Here is a 6201-nt window from a genome sequence, read left to right as displayed (position 1 = left end):
AAAGTCAAACTTTTTGTCGACAGGAGACTATTCGACGACATGAATTTATTCGAAATTCCGAAGGAAATGTAAACAAACGAGAAAATAAAATTGTACAGGAAGAGCCCCCGTAGCGTTTCGTCCGGAAAAGAATTTTACGGATAAACAGGCGTGAATTGTGTGTGCGACCCGGGTGCGGACGTGTCGTTCATTCACAAAAAAAGTTCTCTACCTACGTTCTCTACGATCGCCTGTTTCGCATGAAGTAAAATTTCCGACGTCACTGCCACTGTTCGTCGACATCAATGAGAACGTACTGTTACCCCGCTATAAAAAAAAAAAAAAAAAAAAAGAGAAGAAATAAAAAAAAAGAGCAAAAGACCGAGATATTCGCGGTTAGTAGAAAGATGAATAAATAGATAAATAGGTAGGAGATATAGATGAATAGATAAATAGCTTATACGCTATTGTGTGTTTGTGTCTAAGCGTGTGCGCTCGTTCGAGCATGTGACAGAGAAGAAGGACGACGACAGAGAGAGGGGAAAAGAGAGAGAGAGAAAGAAAAAGAGTGAGAGAACTCTAATACGAGAGGGGCTGAATAGGAGGGGAAGCGTTTCCACACCGGATATCCTCTCGAGGGAAGCGGTGCACGCGATTCGCATCGCCGCCACGCCCGTACGGCGTGTAGATATAAGCGTCGTCGCTTGATATTACTAACAGTAAATGGCTGCGCCGATTGCCTCAGAATTGTTCAGTCAGCAAAGATATTTCTTACGTCGGCTGTAACAACGCGAAAACGATACAACAAGAGATAGGCACATCTCGACGCGCCAGTACACGATTCTCTCTTTTCAGCGTTTTTCATTAACAATTTTATACACGTCCAATATATATGTAATTCTCTGAAGACTCTCCAATGCGCGCGAGTCTTCTTCGCGTGATAAAACGCGAACATTTATTCTTCATATTACACGTGAATCACGAATCAACTGATGATGAATAATCACGGCACCAAGGAAGTATCTTTCGCGCGGCTTCTCGGAATGAGACACACGTGTGTCATACATATGTCATATGGTTTGCTCTTTCCTTCCCTCCTCCCGGTCGCGAACGCTGTTGTTTCGTCGACGATTCGACGTAAGCGAATCTTTTATATCGAAACGGATTTCATTGAAGAAAAAAACTGTTGTACAAAATTAGTCGCCACATCAAAAATAAACTTTCGATCGCGATATATAAATATATAAATATTTTACGGAACAAAAATTAGCTATGTTAAATAATTGAAACGCTTTTTATCGTCATATTTTTATTTGTCTCTTGAAATTTTTGGTCTTACGCGCGACACTTCAAAGTCTGCGATAAAAAAACGTCTCTGACGAAGCGTTGAACCACACCTGAATGTGGGACACGTATGGAAGTTTATTAAAATGATAAGTTTGTAAGGTGTGTTTTTTAGCGCGTAATTACATCGCGGCTGCTCCTTTTTGATGTTGTAGAACAAGAAAAAACCTGAAGAAGAAAAATCAATATCACCTTTACGCTTTCTCGCGTCGCCTGGATTAGAAGAGGCGGGCTAGAGGACGAGCAACGAAGCGCTTGTACGAACATATATTTAATACATACGGCATCTCTCCGTCCACGACATACCCGCGAGCAAATGGAGTGAACGAGTCTTGTGTGGCGGTGAGAAGACGGGGTGGGTAAGAGGAAGAGGAGGAGGAGGAGGAGGTCGAGGAAGCGGGAGTAAGAGACGGTTTGTAAAGAGTGCGCAACGAGGATGAAAGAGGATGTAGTCGGCGGACGTTTACGAAGAGAACCGAGTCGCTTCGACATGTGGGAGAGCTCGATACTGTGTACGTGTGACAGAATCGGTGTTACAACGACGTTTGATCATCTGAACGGATACTCTTCTACTACTACCAACTCTTAATGCTATTGCTATTACTGCTATTACTGCTAATACTCCAACTCCGCTTCTTTTCAACGCTACTCAGAAAAACTAGAAAAATATTCAACACTTATGCACGAAAAGAAATGAATTACACGCATTAAGCGTCGGGAATATAGTCGAGCGATAAAAAAAAAGAAAAATCTTTCACACTAAAAAGGAAAAAAACAAAACATGTTTTTTACATGTATATAAGGTTAAAACGATTTATATCGTGAACTCTGTACATACAATAAACGCATACATACAAAACCATAATATAATATTTAAACGTAAAATGTATAATTTGAGAAATAAACTCTGTACACATATACATATATATATATATAAATTGCAATATGAATTTCGAGTTGCGCATGGCACCGCAATATCGCGCGCCGACCCTGGCCGTACAATGCGAGCATGAATGAAGTATCGTGTCTGGTTGCGAGTTCGCCACACGAGAGGGTGCGGGGTGGGAGGAAAGGGTGGCATATGCGTCACGGTGCCTTGGTGGCTGCTGTTGCGCGTGTGGTACCTCTGCACGCGCGAGCGCATGTGCGCGTAAGTATTTCTTGCGCGCGCATGCGCGCTCTCGATTCCGCGGAAGAAAATAGCAAGAGAGAAACGCGGAGTCGCGGCGCGCGGGGGAGGGCGCGCGAAAAAGAGGAGAGAAAGAGAGAGACAAAACACACACCGCGCTCGCCGCTGTTTATATATACTATATACGCGAAGAGAGGAGTGTCGGTACCAACGCTCTGCAATACGCCGAGCACACCAACCGGTAGTTTTCAGAAAGTCAGGAGCGCGATCGTTACCGTCTCGGTGAAAGAGAAAAAGAGAGAACACAGTGGCGAACCCGCTAAGCGGGATTTTGTGTGCGCGCTCTGGGGTAGAGAGAATTTATCATTCACGATACCCGGCGGAGACGACGCGAAAAGGCGTGAGACGACACGAAGTCGGCGCATGTTAACCCGTCCGCGCGGTGAGATTTATAATCGTTGTTGCGCGAAAAGAAAAAAAAAAAGAGCGAAAATAATACAACAACGTTCTCCCGTGCGTTCTCTCGCCAGCGCCCGATCAAAAGTGCGTTGAGAGAATTGACGTGTTGTTACGTTGCGACGAAACTACAGCCGAGTGCGTAAAAACGAAGTGAAAGTGCGACAGAGAAAGAATTTGCGAGCCGCTGCTCCCTACCCCTCACGAAAATGCTGAACTTTTTCCGATGTGTCTGAACCCGCGATACACATCGTCGACGCGCGAGATAGAAATTTGCAACGGAGGTTAGGAGGCGCGAACGGCACCGAGAAACTGAGATTACGCGAGATCGGAGTGTGCGAAATAGAAGAAGAGCGAATAACGGGAAACGACTGTGGACGACGGGAGAGGATCGACTGAACAATTCTGAAGGAAGAGGAACGACGGGATTATTTGAAGGATCAAGTGGAGTATGATCCGGATAGTGGCGTGAGCGCAGACCAGTGGCTCCAGCGGCGCAGCAGTACGCGCCTGTCTTGTGCGACTGGCATGGCTGCCATATCGAGTCGAGCTGAATTGTTTCTCTCTTGCTCACACCTGTAACTCTCAACGTTTCTGCCTTTCTCGCACGAGCTCGAGCGAGCGAGCGAGCGAGCAAGCGAACGAACGAACGAACGAACGAACGAACGAACGAACGAACGAACGAACAAACGAACGAACAAGCGAACGAACGAACGAACGAGAGAGCAAACAAGTTGTGCGCGCGCATGCGTTAAAGAGAACGTACACTGACTCGTGTCACGCACACTCTTGCGCGCAATACTCACATTTTGCTCTCCGTCTCTCTCGGTCTTCACCGGTCTAACCCTTCAACTGACGAGTTTCTCTTTCTCTCTCTCTCTCTCTCTCTTCGCCCGCTCCTTTTTCCCCTTACGTCTCTTTTTACTTCCTTCCCACTCGATCCGCTCGTAATCCCGCTGCTCTCTCAGTCTCGGCGACGCGAAGAAGGAAAGAAAAAGAAAGAGATACAAAAACGGTTACTCACACCACTTTGTGTGTATATCTACTTCTTCTCGGAGAGAACACACGCTCCTCTCTGCACGTATGTGTGAGAGTGTGTGTGTATATTAGTCGACCGAAGGCTCACCATTCGAGAGAATCAGCGACGAAGGCGCAAATCCCTCCGTCGTTCACCAACCAAACTATTTGCCGAGGAGGCACGGTACAATCGTTCGAGTATCTTTCACGCTTCCCCCCCTCTCCCTCTCTCTCTATCTCTGTGTGTGTGTGTGTGCGTGCGTGTGTTTCCTCAACGAAAGATTGTCACTATCGTGATTGCGGGCGTGTGTCGTCACCGCAACGGATGATTACAATGCGCGAGGACACGAGGACACGAATAATGTTACGTCTCGCGGGAATTAACGCGATCACAAACGAGTTCTCGCGAACGAGTTAGAGCAAACAACAAACACACTAACAAAAAACTTAAAACTCGCGTTACGATGATAACAAAAATAATAACACATGTGTGACGAGACACGTTCAACAAATTTATTGACAATCCATTCGGTGTGCAACTGTGTCGTCGACAGCATTTAAACGGACCGGAGTCGCGCTCGTCGCGTTTTCGAGCCGAGAGAGTCAAAATCGTACGTGAAAGAAGAGACGAGGAAGAAGCGGCGAGGAAGAAGCGCGACGGAAGAGAAGAAGCGGAGAAGAAGAACAGGAAGATCTTATACATACCGCGAGGAGTGGAAAGATGGAGGAACGCGGCACTCGGAGATTCTCTCTCGTTGGTGCTTTTTCACGAGGACCAACACGGTTATCCAAGATGCGAACCGCGTGACACGAATGCGGGTGCGCGAGGGAAAGGAAGAGGCAAAAACGTGGTCAGAGAAAGAGAGGGGTCAGGAGAGGAGAAGAGGGGAGAGAGAGGGAGAGAAAGAGAGAGAGAGAGAAAGAGAGAGAGATAGAGAAAGAGAGGCAAGTGCGAGGGAACGTACGTAGTTTATCGTGCGTACGGAACGAACGTATGTACATACGTTCGGTGAGTGCGTGCGATCTGTGTGCGACGAAGACGGAACGAGGGGTGGCTATTTCTGTGGAGTGTACAGGGAACCGTTCGTATAAAATAAGCAGTGAATGAAGAAGCCTGTTTACTGGCAGACGGCTTACGCGAGATTCAGTCGGCACTCTTTTTCTCTCTCTCTCTCTCTCTCTCTCGCTCGCTCTTCTTTTTACTCCCTCTCTCTTTGCATCTCTCCCCTCCACTCTGGTCTATATATGTATGTGTGCGTCTCTCTTTCACTCTCTCTGTCTATTCCCTCGCTCTTTTCTCTTTTTTCCTTTTTACTTCTCGTATCTCTCGCGCTCTTTTTATCGTTCTCATCTTTCTCTCTCTCTCGCGCGCGCGCGTCGGTAGTAATCGTGCGGTCTCTCGCCTCTCCCTCTCGCTCACACTCAACCAAGCGACTGGTTACGCGTTCCGCAGGAAGAGAGAGAGAGAGAGAGAGAGAGAGAGAAAGAGGGAGAAGGCAGGCAAGAGCGCGTCGTATCGAGGCATCGAAAGCGAGCCGTGTGGTGTATGTGTTGATCAGTGCGCGAGAGAACCCCGCGGTGTACCGATCTCTTCTCTCCTCGTTGCGTCGTGTCACCGCGCGTCTCTCCCTCTCTCTCTCTTTCTCTCTCTTTCGCCGTTCTTTCCTCTGTCACTCTTTCTCTCTCGTTCTCGTTCGCTATACTCGTGACCGGTCTATCCAGCTCTTGACGACGCGAGCGCAGCTCATCGGTCGCGCTCTCGATCGTGAGTGTCGAGAAAAGTCGAAACTCGATTCGCTCGCGCGTTCGTTCACACTACGCGTGCTCTAATGTCGCTTCCGCACTCTTGGATATTGCTCGCCTTGAAAGATACGTATGTGTTTGCGTGTTGTGACGTTGTGACTTGTGCCGGAAGTGCGAGCGGGGCGAAAGGAGGTAGTAGGAGCAGCAGCAGCAGCAGCAGCAGCAGCGACGATAGCACAGAGCTAGTAGTAAAGTAGTAGGAAGAGTGAGGAGGAGGGGAGGAATAGCAGAAGAAGTGGAATTCGAGTTCACGAACCGACGTTCAGTCTCTCTTGGGTGCACCGGAAGTGGTGAAGCGGGTAGTCACGTTTGGTGTTCTCTCGCAAAACACACTCGCACACATTCATTATTATACAAAATATATATATATATATATATATATATATATACATATATGTACACACACACATACACGCGCGCGCACGTATGTATTCGTAGAGTATATTTTCTGTTTCGCGTGTGTGTGTCCGTCG

This window comes from Pseudomyrmex gracilis, unplaced genomic scaffold (genome assembly GCF_002006095.1).
Source record: "Pseudomyrmex gracilis isolate BER0280 unplaced genomic scaffold, ASM200609v1 scaffold_12, whole genome shotgun sequence".
NCBI classification, from domain to species: Eukaryota; Metazoa; Arthropoda; class Insecta; order Hymenoptera; family Formicidae; genus Pseudomyrmex; species Pseudomyrmex gracilis.
Note: the sequence above shows the minus strand (reverse complement) of the source record.